This window comes from Choloepus didactylus, chromosome 2 (genome assembly GCF_015220235.1).
Source record: "Choloepus didactylus isolate mChoDid1 chromosome 2, mChoDid1.pri, whole genome shotgun sequence".
Lineage (NCBI taxonomy): Eukaryota > Metazoa > Chordata > Mammalia > Pilosa > Megalonychidae > Choloepus > Choloepus didactylus.
Genome location: NC_051308.1, coordinates 233,879,740 through 233,898,509, shown reverse-complemented (window position 1 = coordinate 233,898,509; position 18,770 = coordinate 233,879,740). Strand labels below are relative to the sequence as shown.

Here is an 18,770-nt window from a genome sequence, read left to right as displayed (position 1 = left end):
GTCCTTTACCCTTTAGTCTGACTTGCCTTAGTCCTAACCAGATCCACTTCATTCATATCTCTAATTGAATTTTGAACTCTTTCTCACCTTTTTAAACAGCTGCTGTAAGGGATAATACTGACATTCATAGCTGCCAAACTCTAACTCTGACTCTCAGGCGTCACATAGATACTCAAAGTTCTAGGGACAGACCAGGTTATACACGAAGAGCTCAGCATCTCTGAATTTAGAGAAAACCATTACAACTCAGAAACAGATGTGACTGCTGTAAGAGCTTATACAATCTAGGGACCTTTACAATAAACCTTTCCCTGATAACCTGTGTTCTAAGATTCAATTCGCGGAGTTTACAAATTATAGTTAGTCCATATTAGTGAGACATTATAATGTTTGTCTTTTCATTTCTGGCATACTCCACTCAAAATATTGTCCTCAAGATCCAGTCACCTGGTTGTGCATCTCACAACTTCATTCCTTCTTGCAGCTGCTCAATATTCTATTGTATGCATACAACACAGTTCACTATTTTGTTCATCAGTCACTGTACCCTTAGCCACCTCCACTCATTTCAAATCATGAACACTGCCGCCATAAACACTAGTGTGTAAATGTCCATTCATATCCCTGCTCTCAGTTCTTTCAAGTATATACCCAATAATGAGTTTGCAGGATCTTATGGCAACCCCATACTTAACTTCTTGTGGAACCACCACACTGCCCTCTAGATGGGTTGCACCATTCTACTTCCCCAGCAACAGTGAATAGGTACCTCCTTTCTCTGTTTCCTCCAGCACTTGTATCCCTCTGTTTATTTTTTCCCCTGCAATTTTATTGAGATATATTGACATACCATATAATCATCCATGGTGTACAATCAATTGTTCAGAGTATCATCATATAGTTGGGCAATTCTGTTTAGTTTTGATGGATGTAATTATCACTCTTTTCCTCTTTGGTCAGCAATTTTTTTTTTTTCCTAGTCAAGTGAAGCAGTGGGAGTGGAGAATGAACAAAGGAATCTGTGACTGTAATCAATTAGTTGTAACTTCCACTGCACTCGGAGCAGCCTGCATTTTTTTTTTTTTAAATCTTTAAGAAGCCCCTCTTTGCCCTGAGCTCATTTAATCATCTCCTATATTTTTCTGAAAGTTTTTAAGTTTTGCTTTCATATTTAGTTCTTTATCTGGGATTGTTTTTTGTTTGTTTGTTTTTCACATAAAATAGGAATCAATTTATTTTCTTTCCAAAAGGGTTACCAATTATCCCAGTACCATTTCCTTGACAATTCAACCTTTCCCCCCAAAATCAGCAATGTCGTTTATATCATGCACCAAGTTTCCACACTGGTGTGGATCTGCTTGAGGGCTTTTTTTTCTGTTCTGTTGGTTAGGCTTACCTCCTGGTAATTAACATTCATTGATCATATTGCATGTTTTATTTTTCCATGAAAATAAAAAAAATCACTCTCAAGAAAAAATCTGAAACTCATTCACCCAGGTTTGTGATTGCTAATGCTGTTAAAATGGTATCATGCCCAAAGTTTTTTTTTTTTTTTTTTTTTTTTTTTTAATTTAATAGGAATCACATTTAAGGCAAAAGGAGAAAAGCTCTAGTAGTGACATTTTAGGTGAAATAGAGATTAAGTGGGAGTGGTGTGGGGGAAGCCAGCACCATAATCAAGGAGCCCCTGAAATCAGGCCACCCAAGAAGCAACACCAGTTCCACACATAGGCCGGCCCCAGTACACACAGGTAAACAGTTCATGACGTTGGAGAAGGGGGGAAGTAGAGGAAGTTATTTATTTCTCTAATGAGCAGAGGGGGAGGTTGGTGAGGAGAGGACTAGAGAAGTATTTGGAGAGCCCCTCTCATTCATCCTGGAATCCCTGGCATCTGAGGAATCTGCATCCATGACCCTGATTGTTTCTCCAGGGCCAAATTCGGCCTTTGCACATCAGAGTGGCAAACTCTACCTGGAGTGGCAAGTGTTTTTTAGGTGAATGAACACCTATCTTAGTGAAGACAGAGTGCTAGAATTTTTGAAGCCAGAAGACCTGAGTTGAGTGCTGGTTCTGCCACCCTAAGGACGTAATGTAAGTCTCAGTTTCCTCCTTAATTAAGTTAGGATCATCCTGCCTACTTCAAAAAGTTATAATGACTGAAGTATTTAAAGAGCTTTTTAAGCTGTAAAGCTCCTACCAAATATTAACTATATGGATAAGACACTTGTCTAGCCCTCTATATGAATGTCATCCAAAATGATTACTCTCCATAGCCTTTCCTAAGAGAGAGAGAGAAAAGAGATTGACCAAGTTTTCTAAATCACTTACCTTAAATAACACTGGGCCAGAGATGAATTAAAACACATGAATTATAGTCTGGACATAAGCTTATTGGAAATACTCCCCAACATTTTGGCCAAAAAGCAGGGTTTTTCCCCCATCTATATCCCACACCCAGCCACGGACTGACTCTTAGGGAGAAGTAGCAGGAATTTGACAACCTTGCCTTTAGCATCTTCTTATATGCTTACACTGTCAGACTTCATTAGGTAGTGGGAGCTCCAGAATTGGTGGTCTGCAAGAGACCAAATAAAAACTTGTCAGAGATATCATAAAGGGGATTCAGACATTAGGTGTGAGATTGAACTAAATAAAAACTAAGATGCCTTCCAACTCTAAATTTCTACACGAAACAGTTACTCCTGCCTTCTAGAAGTGTACAATATAAGTTAGAGAGATAAGACATGACCATGTAAAACTATTTAGGAAAAAAAAAGCCAAATGACAATAAGGAGAATGCTAAAGGACTTCTGAGACCAGTGAAGCCTGTATGGGGAATAAATTCTCCAAGGTGAAACTCGAAGTGAAGCTGGAGGGATGGTAATGTGGACTGAATTACAAACCCCAGAAAAACATATTTGTAATCTTAATCCATTCCTGTGGATGTGAACCCATTGTAAATAGGACCATTTGAAGATGTTATTTTTAGTTAAGGTGTGCTCAACTAAATCATTTTGGGTTTTAATCTTGATTACCAGAGTCTTTTATAAGCAGAATGAAATTCAGACATAGAAAGAGGAAGCCACAGGAAACAAGAAGCTGGTAGTCAAAGGAACATTGAAATGAAAGAAGATACCACCATGTACACTGCCACATGACAGAAAACCCAAGGACCAAGGATTGCAGGCAACCAGCCCCGGAATGCCAGTCTTTGGGAATAAAGTATTGCTTTGCTGATGCTTCAGTTTTGGACTTCTCCTAGCCTAAAACTGTGAGCCAATAAATTCCTGTTGTCTAAGCCAACCATTGTATGGTATTTGTTTTACCAGCTGGAAAACTAAAAGGGATCGTGTTTCGGTTTGCTAAAGCTACTGAAATGCAATATACCAGAAATGTGTTAGCTTTCAATGGGGATTTATTAACTTAAACTTTACAGTTCTTAGACTGTGAAAATTTCAACTCAAGGCATCAACAGGACAATACCTGGACTCTGAAGACAGGCTGCTGCTGTTGAGCTTGGGCTCCTCTGTTACATGGGAAGGCACATGGCAGCATCTGCTGGTCCTTCTCTCCTGGGTTTCATTGTTTTCAGCTTCTGGCTCCTCTCTCAGCTTCTTTGGGTGATTCTCTGAATTTCATCTCTTAGCTTCTGTATGTGTTTTATCCTCTTATAAGGATTCCAGTAAGGGGATTAAGACTCACCTTGAATGGGGTGGGTCACATCGCAATTGAAATAACCTAATCAAAAGGTCCCACCTACATAGGTCTGCACCCACAGGAATGGATTAAGAGAAAATGGTCTTTTCTGGGGTACATAACAGCTTCAATCTATCACAACATGAAAGGAAGGGAAAATACTTTGGTGAGAAGTGGCAAAAGAGGTATTAACCGAGGCTAGGAATTCAATTCAACAAACCATTCACTGAGTTTGTATTTGCGGCATATACAAAGACAAATCAGAATTTCAGTCCTCAAGAAGTTCTGACACACTATCCTGGATATGTCAATCAAGTGACTTCATCCTCAAGCTGAAACTGGTTGGTTCTCTGGGCAACAGGGCTGGGCTGTTCTTTGTTCCAGGGTAGCCACCCACTGGACTAAGATGGGTGTCTGACCCAAGGATGGCTTATCAGCATTATGGCAAAGGTGGACCTCTGGCCTCCTTCCCCTTTTGTTCTTCTAGTCCTTTCAACCCTCTTATAATCAATTGCCTACATAAAACCCACTTCTATTTGAACTACCTAAACTATTTTCTGCTTTTCCCAACTGTTCTGATAAAGCATCCAACAAATAATTTAAAAAATATTTTCTATGTTGATAAGAGGTAGTCCCAGGTGTTCAGAAGAGGCCCTTGTCCTACAGAAGGCATGAATACTCACAGTAATAGCAGAGATAGTGGGCTGGCTGGAGTACAGATGATCTGGGAAGGAGGCTAAGCTGAGAGGGAGAAGGCTGGCGAGATTCATTTTACTGAATGCCTATTGCCAGACATTCTTCTAGGCACTAGAGTTCACATTCCAGTGGGAGACAGAGACAAAAACAAATGAATAAAGAGACTGCAGATAGAAATATGTACAAGGAAATGATATAAGGTAATTTGGGGAGGGGTGATATTAGATGGTCAGAAAGGGCCTGAGGAAATATTTGAACAGAGTGCTGATGGGTGTTAAGAAACTTTCCATGTGCAATCTCCAGGCAGAGCATTACAGGCAGAAGCAGCAGCAAAGATGAAGGACCTGAAGTGGGAATAAGCATTGTGTATTTGAGTAATCACTACATGGGATGGTAGGTCTTTCTCAACTGGGTGAGGTATGTGAGTTTAACCCATCTGGACACTCCTTTAGAACTGAAGTGAAATGACTTATCCAATTATATCATAAAGGGCAGGCTAGAATAAGACAAAAACAGTTTTCCTGACCCCTAATTGAGTGTTCTTTCCTTGAAGAAGGCTGTCAGGTGAATCCCAAGATGTTAGTTAGGGTCAGCACTCTCAAAAAGCTGATGAGTGGGGTGAAGGTTGTTTCTGCCTTATCTTACCCCAACTTTAGTCTTACCTCTATTCCCCACTTTCCATTCCAACAGATATGATTTCTGGGGCCTCCAAGTCTCTTAAAATCCATGCTCAACTTTCTATCATATCCTCATTAATATTAAAAGACAATAAAGTTAAATGTATTATCTCTACCAGGGACATTGTTTTTGAATGAAGGACAAATCTTAAATCAATAAAACAAGTACTCTTCTAGAGCAGTGCTGTCCAATAGAAATATGTGAGGCACAGGTGCAATTTAAAACTTTCTAGTAGCCATGTTTAAAAGGTAAAAAGGAAAAGGTGAAATTTAACTTTAATATTTTATTTAATTCAATATATTAAAAATATTGTTTATAAGGTCTAATCAATACAAAAATACTAATATTCATGGCTTTTTGTTTTTTTGCTCATCCTAATAGCACATCTCAATTTGGACTAGCAACATTTTAAGTGCTCAATAGCCACACATGGCTGGGTAGCTACTGTCTTGGACAGTGCAGCTCTAGAAGTAGAACTGGTAGTATTTGAGGCTGACAAGTGTGAAGGGGGCAGGCATCTTTTTCGGCAAGGGGTCTTCTAATGTCCCTTGTATCACACTAGATAAACATGTACTAGGTCACCCCCCCCCCAATGTTAAGGGAAAAATAATTAAGCCATCTTTTATAATTCTAGATTATATTGGAAGGTATCCTTGAGATTATCTAGTCTAGGCATCTGCAAACTACGGCCCTTCGGCCAAATCTGGCCCACTGCCTTTTTTTGTATAGTGGTTTTCACAGTTTTAAATAGTTAAGGAAAAATTGGAAGAATAATGTTTTATGGGGACACCTCCACATTTATTTGCTTACATATTGTCTATTGGTGATTCTCTGCTGCAACAGCAGAGTTGAGTAGTTGCAATAGACGATATGGTCCTGCAAGCCTAGCCTAGGTCAGTAGCTCCCCTTCCGTTGATGGGGAACTTGAAGCAGAGAGAAAGTGATTGGCCTGAGACCATACAGAGAGCCAATGGCAGAAATGAGAACTCTGGCTCCATTAGTACTCTTTTTGCTACACTACCATGTAAAAGCAGGTACGCAAATGTTTTTCAGTTCATCATGACAATGACCACTTGATCCTTTTATAAATATAAGCCTGGTCTCTGCCCACACATACCTAATCTAGGTTCTAGTATGGGCTGCTATACCTCTGTAGCCTCGAGGGGGCAGCACTGGCTAATGGGATTTCAAAGAACTTCTTACACAGGATACAACCAAAATAAAATCAACATTATCCTGCCCTTAAAAATAAGGGAGATGTGTCAGAAGAGTTTTTGGTGATACTTTGCATGCATACTAGTGTAAATTTAAGAGGCTTCTCCTTTTTTTTTTGACAAATTGCCAAAGGTTAATTCAAACATAAGACATCTCCATATCTAGCTAGAAAAGACACAGCGGCCAATTAGTAGCAAAAGGCGGCTAGGCATTTCAGAGAGAAGCACCCACACAGACACTTTGAAATGTTTCCTGATTACTGGGGGTGCATGGAGAAAGAGGAAATTAGTTTTCATAGAGCCCTAAGGGACAGTTTTAAATAGGCTAATGGAGCTGGACTCATGGCCCAGATTTGTCCTCTGGTTCAACCTGGGCTTAAGAAGAGGTACCATCTCTTTATTTTGGGATGCTCAAATGAGGCTAGTAGGGCTTGTAGCCTAGCATCAGTGAGGTATTTATGAAGTATAATTAATGTTTGCAAAGGGCTTTGAGATCCTACAGATTAAAAGGTGTCCTGGGCAACATGCAATATGGACTGGTGTTATTACAAGGGCAGATATATTTGTGTGTTGTCACTACTGTTGTTTATTGAAGCAGTAGGAGAAATAAAAAGCAGGTTAAGACTATGTGGCACAATCCTTCAACATGCCCAGAACTGGCCCACAGGAAACCTGTGTAAACAGACTACCACATCAGATGGCTTAGAGAAATTTCAGGGAGAATACATAAATCCCCAGAGGCAGAATGGTTAGTTTCATCAAGCATAATTATGCCTAGAAGAAATCTGGTGGGGCTAATTTAAAAAAGAAAAACCACAAATGGTACATTCAGTTTTATAAGGAAGGGGACTGGGTTGCATTACTCAGCAAATATATTTTCTCGACCTGAAGTTGGCTTCTGAGATTTTCTGAAAAGTTTTTTTTTTTTTTCTTTTTTAAATAATCCTGAAAGGCCTGGAACTGAGTAACAGCAGGAGCTAGGCTGGCAGCCCGATTAAGCATCCCAAATTGCAACACTTAAAAAGACATGTGGGAATCCCAATGACTTCCTAATGTCTAATCCTTAAATTTAATCCTAAATTGCTCCACTGGATCCTCTTATATGGACTTGGCTCATTATGTAATATTGTAATCTGTAGTAATAAACAACGAAAAATGTGAAATGGTGGCACGAGTTGGCTCATTTCTCTTTGCAGTTGTTTCATCAGAACCAAAGATAAGGGCATCTCCTAGGAATAAAACCCCAACATATAGGATATTGTTTGCTTTCAAACTTTATCAATCAAGTATATTACTTTAGTCTCTGGAATGCATAAGAAAATGGAAATGCACTGAATGGGATTTTTTATTCTTATCAGCCAGAACTTGTTCCAGATCAGTTGCATAAAATTTGGGAAGACTATATAGATTTATCATGAAAATAAATAGTCCAGTGTACTTGGGATACAAGTTAGGAAATAAGGAATCCTACGCAGAAACATCCATAAATTTAAAGCTCTATTCTGTTGCCTAGAAAAGTAAACCCACAATTCAATACTGGTTTTGCTTTGGAAAATACAAAGAAAAAGAAAGAAAAGAAAAAAAAGAGGTACTAGAATATGTCCTCAGTATTGTAAATGTAACTTGGGACTTAATTTATGACATTCACATAAAGTTAATTGACTTAAATGGTTTTCTGGCCTTTGTATATACTTTTGTCAGTTTTGTAACTGTTCTAGTTTGCTAATGCTGCCTTTTCGCAAAATACCAGAAAAGGATCGGCTTTTATAAGGGGGTTTATTTGGTTACAAAGTTACAGTCTTAAGGCCATAAAGTGTCTAAGGTAAGGCATCAGCAATCAGGTACCTTCGCTGGAGGAAGGCCAATGGCTCCGGAAAACCTGTTAGCTGGGAAGGCATGTGGCTGGCATCTGCTCCGGAGTTCTGGTTTCAAAAAGTCTTTCTCCCAGGATGTTCCTCTCAAGGCTTCAGCTTCTCTCCAAAATGTCACTCTCAGTTGCTCTTGGGGCATTTCTCCTCTCTTAGCTTCTCCAGAGTAGAAGTCTGCTTTCAACAGTTGACTCCAAAATGTCTCTGTAAACTGCAGTTCCTCTCAGCTCCTATGCTTTCTTCAAAGTGTCCCTCTTGGCTGTAACAAGCTCGCTCCTTCTGTCTGAGCTTATATAGTGCTCCAGTAAACTAATCAAGGCCCATGCTGAATGGGTGGGGCCACGCCTCCATGGAAATTATTCAGAGTTATCACCCACAGTTGGGTGGGGGGCATTTCCATGGAAACAACCTAATCCAAATGTTCCAACTTTTAATCCCCATTAATATGTCTGCCCCCACAAGATTGCTTCAAAGAACGTGGCTTTTTCTGGTTGACATAATATATATAAACTGGTACAGTAACACTATGAGGCAGAGAGAAAGTGACTGGCCTGAGACCACACAGAGAGCCAATGGCAGAAATGAGAACAATGGCTCCCTGTTAGTACTCTTTTTGCTAAACTACCATGTATAGGGCTAGATCTTATTTTGTGTAACACTGTACTCTATCCTCTAGAGTTACCAAACTAGTCGACAGAATCTTTGTTGTTCTGTCTTGGTGCATCCCTCTAAGCAAAAAAAAAAGAGAGAGAGAGAGAGAGAGAGAAAGATATTGAACAAAATTATTTTGTTTCCACATTGTATTTCCCATTTAAGGAGTCAAAACAAACAACTCAGTGGATTTTATCCTCACTCTCCCTAAAATAAACACACTGTGTTTATAGTGTATGTAGTACAGTTACTTAAAAGATTCATTTTTAAAATTAATGCAATGAATATTTACTGAGCAACTACTGTTTGCCAGGCACTATTCTAGACGATGACCATTCAGTGAGAAGCAAAACATATCAAGACAATGCCAGAAATGTTCAACTTGCCCAAGAACACCAAAAGTGAACCCAAATAATTTTTCCTGGTGTCCTATATCATTAGTCCCATCTTAAGTAGGAAAATTGAAGCACAGATAACTTACCTTGATTCTCTTAGTAAATTAGCAGCATTTCTTGCATAGGCTCAACCACATCCACTCACCAGCATCTGCACCCATATATTGTCTTCCAGTCTTTTGGAAAATGAACTCCTTACATTCCTGTCTAAAGCCAATTCCTTCACTTATGCAGTCCTTCGCCTAATGAAGCACAAGGATATTGTTAACTCTCTCTACCTCTCCCACTCACAATTCCCTACTACATCAGCAGTGTTGTACACAAGGGTTGTACTTTCTTCCACTTTAAAAACAAACTTATCTTGATCCCATTTTCCCTGGCCACACATCTCTTACCATGGCCACTCCATTTTTCTACTGTTCTTTTGCAGGAAAACTACTCCCATTCTTTCTTTTGAAAAATAAATCAATCAAGTATTTATTGAACAAATGCAAAGTAAATGAACCAGAGATATTTAGCATAAAGACAGTAAGTTCAAATATTTAGAGAACTTGTCACAAAAACCAAAACTGGTTTTGTAGTTTTTCAAAAGGCAGAATAACTGATGGTTAGAAATTAAGTATCCAATTAGCAACCTGGTAATTATACAAACTATTTCAATTTCCCCAGAATAATGTACATCACACATTTTTCATCTTCTTTTGAAAGAAGATATAAATCTTTAAAAAAAACTTAATACTTTGTATACTTGAAAGTGGCTAGAATGAGAAATTTTATGTTGTATAAATGTTACCACAATAAAAATTAAAAACAAAAACAAAACCCTAATACTTCTCTTGGACCACTCAAGGAAGTTGAATTTTCATGACACATCTTCCAAGCAACTGATACACTCATACCGTCAGATAAAAACTCAAGTCAACAAACTGGTTTGTTAAGGAAATGATCTTTTGCCTTTCACCTATAGCTTAAATTCTGTGTTAGGATTCTAAGGAGGTGTGAGAAAAGTCCCACAAAGTAGATATACCAGGATCCCCTGTAATTCTGACAATCCACTCTAGGGAGATAGTTCTCAATCCCCAAATGAATCATTACCACTATGAACCAATGTAACCGATGGAAGTACAGTGTGTGCTGGGACAAGGGAAACCACTGAAGACTCTATTCTACATAAGCTGGGGAGAACAGCATTTCATGAGTAATTCAAAAATATAAACTTAATTACATAATGATGCCAGGCTTCATTCAAATTGATAAACATTACTAAATAAATGTTGTTTGAATGATTCAGTATAAATGTTCCAGGATAAAATATACTTTCTATTTTACCATATACTCCAGTAAGGAATGATAATACTGAAAATAGAAATCTTATTTCCAATATTTATCAGTATACAGGATTCTGAAGGTGGAGCTTGAACCCAGGATGATAAAATTGTTTTGAAATAAAGTACACAGCTAAACTAGTTAACTATTGTTCACTGGGGGTTGATGGAACTAGAGCAGGCTAGTTGTTAAAAGGAAACATTGAGGCATTTAACTCTTTGGGCATTACAATTTGTGATGGCTGGGTTTATGCATTAACTTGGGCAGGTGTTGGTGCCCAGTTGTCCCGTCAAGCAAGCACTGGCCTAACCTTTACTGCAAGGACAGTTGTGGCTGGTTAATAAACCAAAAGGCTGGTTTATTAAATCATCAGTCAATTGATTGCATCTGTTGCTGAATACCATCAACGAAGGACTGTCTTCTGCAATGAGAGAATTCAATCAGCTGGACCTAATCCATTCAGTTGAAGACTTTTATGGGAGAAGAGACAGAGCCTTCACTTCCTCTTCAGTCAGCCAGCCTCTCCTGGGAAGTTCATCCAGGACCTTTATCGGAGTTGCCAACTCACTGCCTGCCCTATGGAATTTGGAATCATGCATCCCCACAGTTGTGTGAGACACTTTTAGATAATCTCATATATATAGATATCTCCTATTGGTTCTGTTTCCCTAGAGAACCCTAAGTAATGCACCATTCTTGTGATGGAGTCAGTTTGCCATCATTTAATACCTTCACAGGAAGCCCAATAAAGTCTGCCAAGTCAACACTGATTGCTGACGTACATGCTTGAGAAATCAGAGCAAACTCTGTTGTCTTTACTACATCTCTAAGAGCTGCCATGCCTGTCCAAATCACCTCAGACCACTGGTGAATAGTGACAGTCATATAAATTCCAGGAAAATCTCTCTGCTAGATTCTTTGTCCTACTGACCAAATTCTTTCAAGTTTAGAATGTGCAGACTTCATAGGAAGGAGTATTCTTTCCCAAAGAAATCATGTATTATTCATGTATCTATGGAACAGAGACAAGGTTAGAAGTCTTGGGATGCTAAGGATTTCTCAGAAGCCTAAAGGACAAGTTCCTGGTTCCTGCATTGATGCAGTAACTTTCAGAACTTTCCACCATCACAGTCACTGGCATTTTCCCTGCCAAATCACACCATAGAACTTTTCCCAAAGGTCAGATTCCAGACTCACTTTTTTCTTCAGTCCAGTCCAATCAAGGTTTTGCCCTTATCACTCTACCGAGGTCACCAATGACCTTGCTAAATCCAAAGGTCAATTCTCAGGCCTTATCTTAACCTCTCAGTAACATTCTACAGTGATGATCCCTCTCTCTTCCTTCAAACACTTTCTTCACTTGACTTCCGGGGCACCACCCTTTCCTGATTTTCCTCCTAAGTGGTTGTTCCTTCTTGGTCTGCTTTTCAAGTTCCTCTTTTTTTCAGACCTCTTCAGCATGAAATGCCTCAGGGGTTTCCTGGTTCTCTTTCCTTCTTTGTCTACACTTAATTTCTGGGTGAACTCACTCAGTCTTAGGCTTTAAAAGCCATCACTCTTACAACTATGCCTAAGAGTCTCCCCCAGAGAACCTCTTTTGTTGCTCAGATGTGGATTCTCTGTCTCCAAGCCTACTCGGGCAGGTAAACTCACTGCCCTCCCCCCCTACGTGGGACATAACTCCCAGGGGTGTACATCTCCCTGGCAACGTGGGACATGACTCCCGGGGATGAGCCTGGACCCAGCATCGTGGGACTGAGAAAATCTTCTTGACCAAAAGGGGAAAGCAAAATGAAACAAAACAAAGTTCCAGTGGCTGAGAGATTTCAAATGGAATCGAGAGATTACTCTGGAGGGCACTCTTACGTGCTATAGATACCTTTTTTAGTTTTTAGTGTGTTGGAATAGCTAGAAGGAAATAACTGAAACTGTTGAACTGCAACCCAGTAGCCTTGATTTTTGAAAACTATTGTATAATTATGCAGCTTACACAGTGTGACTATGCGGTTGTGAAAACCTTGTGGCTCACACTACCTTTATCCAGTGTACAGATAGATGATTAGAAAAATGGGAACAAAAATTAAATGAACAATGGGGGAATGGGGGAATGGGATGTTTTGGGTGTTCTTTATCTGTATTTGTATTTTTAGTTTTGGAGTAATGAAAATGTTCAAAAATTGATGTGGTGATGAAAGCACAACTATATGATGGTACTATGAACAACTGATAGTACACTGTAGATGATTGTAGGGAATGTGACTATATCTCAATAAAACTGTATTGAAGGAAAAAAAGCCATTGCTATGTGACAACTGTCAGAATACAAGTGTTCACACACACACACCTATCATACATAATATATGAAAACATTTAACTCTAGAACTGCCTCCTGAATTCCAGACTCATGTATCAAAGAGCCTAACATATACAGAGATTGAATATATAATAAACATCTCAAACTGAACATGTCCAGAACTGCTCTCTTCTTATTCCCCTGCAAAATTGTTCTATTTGGTCTTACCTATTTCAGTTGTTTACAAGTCCATCTTTCTAGTTGCTCAGGCCAAAAACACTGGGATCATCCTTGACTCCTTTTTTTATCAACCTCAGGGTTCAATCCATCAGAAAGCGCTTTTGGGTTTACCTTCAAAATATATGCTGAACCCCTTGGTCATTGGACTCACCATCACCTTTCACTTGGATTACTGAAATAGCTTCTTCACCATCTTCACCAGTCTCCTGCTTGACCTCCTATTCTGACCATTTTGAGCAATCCTTCTAAAACCTGTCATATCATGTAACATTTTTGCCGAAAACCCTCCATTCCAATTAAAAGTCAAATTTCTCTCTTTGGCCTACCGGGTCCTATAGCTCTGACCCCAACTTCCCCTATGCCTTTAATATCTATCATCTCCTGTACATCTTCCTTGCTTGCTGTTTCACTTACACTGGTTTCCTTGCTATTCTTCATATGTGCCAGTCATGCTCCCAACTGAGGGCCTTCACATTTGCTGTTCCCTCTACCTGGAACCTCTTCCCTAGCTACCCACATGATTTGTTGCCTGAGTTTCTCCAAGTCTTAGTTCACATATCATCTTCTGAATGAGGCCTACCTTGACCACCCCACTTAAAATTAAAACACATTCTCCATCTTCCTGCCCTTCTACATATTTTCACCACAGCACTTACCATTCCTAACATATTGCATAATTTTCTTATTTATTATGTTTTTTGTCTGTCTCCTCCCACTAGGATAAGCTCTATGAGAACAGGGATCTTTGTTTTATTCACTGATGTATCCTAAGCACTTGGAAAAGTGTCTGGCACATGGATTATGCTAAAAAATTATTTGTTAAACAAACAAATGAATAAAAATCTTAGTTTATGGAAGCCTTTTTGATGCATTGTCTAACTAGGTCGTTGAAACCATGATGCCAAAACGATAGATCTACAGTATCCATATAATCTGTACAGTTATCAGGACAGTCTCTCACTTTAAGGACAATTATTTGTATTCTGGCAGGAATAAAAAAAAATTGGGGTTTCCCAGGTGTGTTTTTTATTTTTTACTATTTTTCTAAGAAGCATACTGCTGGCTGCAAGCATTTGTTCCTTGAACTCCAATACTTCTGAAGCGCAAGGGAAGCATTTTACAAGTATTGTAATGTTTTGCTTCAAAAGGAAAAAAACTATTACAGTAGGTGGGAGTGCTAAATGCTGCCAAAAATATTTTGAAGAACTTCCCATGTTACTAAAATCTCTAAAAGAGATCATTTATCTTTACCAGGAAAAGGTTATTATTGTTGTTTTAAGTTCCCTCCTATGCCAGTTTGGTATGAAAAGCTGCTCTTTTCTGGAACAATGGGTAAAATTACGTAGTGTTTCTATCGACTGTTTAGAAAAGCTGCACACAAGCTTTACCAAATGCCAAAATAAATAAATAAATAAATAAATCCAAAGGCACAAGCTAAAGGAACCTATCACTTAACACTTCTAGTCTGCACTATATTAAGGACAAGGTTGCAGTTAAAAGTTCTGTTTAACAAATAGTATCTTTCAGGGAACATAAATGTGGTACAAATTTAGATACCTCTGTTTCAGAATAACAAAGAAAAACTACTGGAATTCACTGGCCCTCCCCAGCCTGACAAAATGAAATGAGTTAACCCTGGGTCCTAGGACTATATATACAAAGGCCTTTTCACTACCGGACATGATGTTGTTGTAATTCAAAATCTAATTATTTGGACATGGATGTCTGTGCATTTAAAGTTCACCCGTCCAACTGTTTGGGCTTATTGGCTTAGGAAGTTGGAAAATGTTTTGAGACCAATCTCAGAATGGAGGAGGAAGGTTATCCCTGGATTTCTGTTCAGCTATTTTGCAAATGTATGCTCTTCGTCATAAGAGAGATGTGAACAGTGCAAAACACCACATAATTAAGGAAATACAAATTGATAACATTTTCATTCAAAATGTGTGCTTTTCCAGTTAAATTTAACAGCTGATGGTGTGAAATAACTATGTATTTTATAATAAACAGAAATTCTTGGAATTAGAATTGTTTAAACAGATCCTTCTAAGTCTGTGCAAAGCGAAAGGAGGACAGTTGTGCAATCATTCCCTGAATTTCAACTGCTTGGCTAATTAGGGAGCATAATATTTTGCCTGTGTTGTTACAAAAGTATACTCTAATTTACCAATAAAACTAATATTTCATATTATTTAATTTTGGTTTTGCAGACAAGTAACAGTATTTTAAAAAATAATACTTAACATGTTTCATAAGCTTTCTGACAAAAGAATGTACAGTGTTGTGCTTTTCAGGCTCTTTTAAGATATGGTATAAAAATTTAAAGCTCTACTGCCATGCTTTCAGTCATACCCGAACTAAAACAAAATTTGGACTCTAAAAGCCTCGCCTCAGATGTTTCTTTTCATCTGGAAGTTATCAACTCCTGATCGGTTCCCTCATGAAAAAACTATTTTTTACCTTTTCATCCTATCATCATGAGCTTTACCTCCCGATTACTGAAACAGATAACCAACCCCTTTTAATTACACTTAGAGAAAAACAAACAAACAAACAAAACCCTGCAGCCGTGATGCCAATAAGGCTGGTTCGTTTATGAACTCATGCTGCTATGAAGAAAAACAAACTTAAAAAAAAAATAAACAAACAAAAATACCTCGCACAAAGGCAAAGCTTGAAGACACATTTAGCAGCACTATTCTTGAATTTCCTGGCTTTGTTGATTTGAGCCACGACCTTAACCTGCCAAGATTCATATTTAAATATTCCCCTTGAAATCGGAAAAAAAAAGGCTCTTTCATGACTGAAATGAGGCTGAAAGGCACAAAGTGCAGACTTTGAGTCAATTTATTTATGTAATTGCAGGGGATTTTCAAAAGAAGTCAAATGGAAGATGTTCTCAACACCCAGGAACAACATATGCCAATCCATTGTACAAGTGTATGGCTCAGATATAAATAATGGGCGATAAAACCTTATCTGAAAATAGTTGCGCAGTGCGTGCTTAATAGCCAGCCAATGAAAAGCACTGGCTCAGCCCTCCTACGGTTTACAGCACATCAAAACGCCACTTTTTTTTTCTTTAAAGAGACCGACCTGTTCGTTACACTAGTTTTTAGCACCTTTGCTGGATCTCACGTCAGCTCACCACGCGCTTGGAGGCACGCTCCGCAGGTGAACTTCTATTTGCAGAGCGCCATTATGGCTCAAATCCTGACATTCAAATGGATTTGCTACTCCCTCCAGCACCAGGCTCCCGAAAACGCCTCCATTCTCAGGGTGAAATTACAGCTTCCCACGGTCGAGTTCTACGCATTTCCTTATAAAATGTGTTCCTTTCACACTGCAAGGGTGGGGCCGAGAAATCTCACTTTTCAAGGGTTTATAGGGCAGAAAAAATTCGGGAATCTGTGCACGCCCATCGGCTTTTTTAGAGATTCACACATCGCGCGCCCCGGCGCACCCAGGCCGACCCCGAGGCGGCGCGCGGTAAGGACCGGAGCCTCGAGAGACGAGGCTGAGAACAAAGGCGGCGCGAGCCCCTCCCTGTTCGGGCGCGCGAAATGGCGGCCGCGCCACAAAATGGCAGCCGGGCCAAGCCCAGAGCGGGTGCTGAAGGAGAAATAAAAGGCGACGCGGCCCCTTCCCCCCTGCCCAGCAATGCGAGCTTGAACTTCGCTCTGACCGTTCTCGGGAGTCCTGGCCCCCCTCGGCCTACGGCCGGCCGTGGGCACCACGGCAGGATCCATCGTCGGCCCCACCCGGCTGCGCCACCGCGGCCGACAGAACCATCGCCTGCCTTCACGAGTCCACAAACGATCATCGCTTTTGTGCATGTGCTACCTCGGTTCTTCCAGATATCCCCCCTCCAAGAGGCTTTCACTTAAAGGAATGAAAACTGGAAAGAATAGAGCGGCGCCGACCTGCCGTGCGACCCCTGCTCTGGGCGCCCCTTTTCCAGGTTTCCATAAACTCGCAGCTTTAGGTCCAGGTCACCAAAGTGAAGACAGGAGAAGGGGGAACCAAAGAACCCTCCAAATGAGGGAAAACTAAGGAAAAGGGGATTATAGCACCCTCCAAAACAATACTTCGGCGGCCACGTTGAGTCCTAACGTACTGAGCCCACACTCGAGAGGGCAGCGACGACAGGGTAGCCCAGGAGGTCGCAGGCAGCTCCTGAGGCGGATTTCGGCTTTCATTCCACCATGCAAATATCCAGTGAGCATTTTAGGCTCTTCATCGCCACCCCCTGCCCTCTCCCTTCTCCCTGTGGTGAGGGGTCTTGGGGGGCTGGGCACAGGAAGGAGCAGCTGCCGCGGTCCCCATGTTTTTTTCCCCTCTGGCGTGAGGGTCCGGGTGGACTTGGGCTTTGCTTTGGCTGTGGCTTGATGGTTGGTTGCAGAGCGGTGGCGGAGTGCTTTAGACAGCTCGCTTTCTTTCTCTCAACTGCTCGCTTCTCTGCGCTCCCCAACTCCCAGTTGCCCTGGGTTCGTTCTTTCCAGAAACTTCTCAGGGAAGCTCAGCAAAAAGCCGTAAGGCTCCGCCACTGCCTCCCTCCTAGCGCATGCGCGACGTGAGGGCGGAAAGCTGGAGGCGCGCGTGTGCGAGTGTGAATATGAGTGGGACGTGCGCGAGGGCGCGCACTGGCCGTACTGGGCCGTTTTCTCTCACAATGCAGGGACCAGCCTTCCCCGCCCCCATCACGTTCCAGTCGCGCAAGCGCATTTGGGAAACTTCCCTGGCCCTTGAGGGAAGGGAGGAGGGGTAGGTACGAAACACTCGAGTGGTTGCTCCGCGCGCCTGCGCATTGGGTTTATTCACCGCGCTGTGTTCTCCGCGCTCTGGCACAAGTGGGTCTGAGCAGTTTGGGTGTTCCCTCTCCCACTTGCGGAAATCTAGCCACTTGAGGGGTTATTGATTCTATGCCCTGGGTTTACTGGAGATTAGTGTTCCACTTTTGCCTAGGGGCTGAGGAAGGACTGTGTTTCCTAGGCTTCCCTTCCACTTCTGCCTTCGCCATGTTTGGAATGGCTGCTGGCTGGATTCGGTGACTGTGGAGTGTGGTGGAGCCTTCTCTAAACTTGGGAGAACAGCCCTGGCCGAAGGACTGAGTGGTGCCTGAGCCGACTTATATCAGGCTCTGCTTGGAGTTCTTGCTCACTAAGCCAAAATAAAGGTGTCCTTGGTTCTCCCTACAACCTTCTGCTCAGGCCGGCGGGGCTTGATGCTAGGTTTATCCTCGGTGTGTGGATGCAAACAAAGAAAGGGCTTTTACGTTCAGCTCCGTCTTCCTTTGCAGAATTGAGCTTGGAGAGTGGTAACCATAGTAACCGCATTTACTCCTCCTCGACGTGCCCCTCCCCCCTTTTTCTATTCCTTGGGAGTGTGGTGGAAGCTATTGCCAGGGTTGTGGGCTCTCGTAAAGGAAAAAGCAACAACTCTTTACCTTGACAGAGAATAGAGACTTTCTTTCCAAAGATGTTTCTTGCCTTCCCACCCTTCCTTTTGAAGTACCTTCCTTTCCGGTGGAGTAATTAATTTCCTTTCTATATTCTTTAGCTTGTATCGCATCTTCAGATCCTTGTAGATGTAAGGTTTTAAGTTTGCACAAAGCAAACTGGGGGCTCCTGAAGACTGATATGGCAGTGGCAATTCGGCTCTTTATGGTCACGGGCCGCATTTTGGCCTGAAGTTCTTTGGCGGGTGCTGGCT

The 18,770-nt window shown here is 41.0% G+C and overlaps 1 long non-coding RNA gene across 1 annotated transcript; it reads right to left on the bottom strand.

Annotated features, from left to right (window-relative positions):
• Positions 1 to 8,541: 8,541 nt before the first annotated feature.
• On the bottom strand, positions 8,542 to 17,123 carry LOC119527904. Its single transcript, XR_005215501.1, has 3 exons — positions 16,744 to 17,123; positions 9,286 to 9,441; positions 8,542 to 8,881 (listed from the first exon to the last, which is right to left on the bottom strand). It is a non-coding gene; the product is annotated as an uncharacterized LOC119527904 (long non-coding RNA).
• Between the last annotated feature and the right edge of the window lie 1,647 nt (positions 17,124 to 18,770).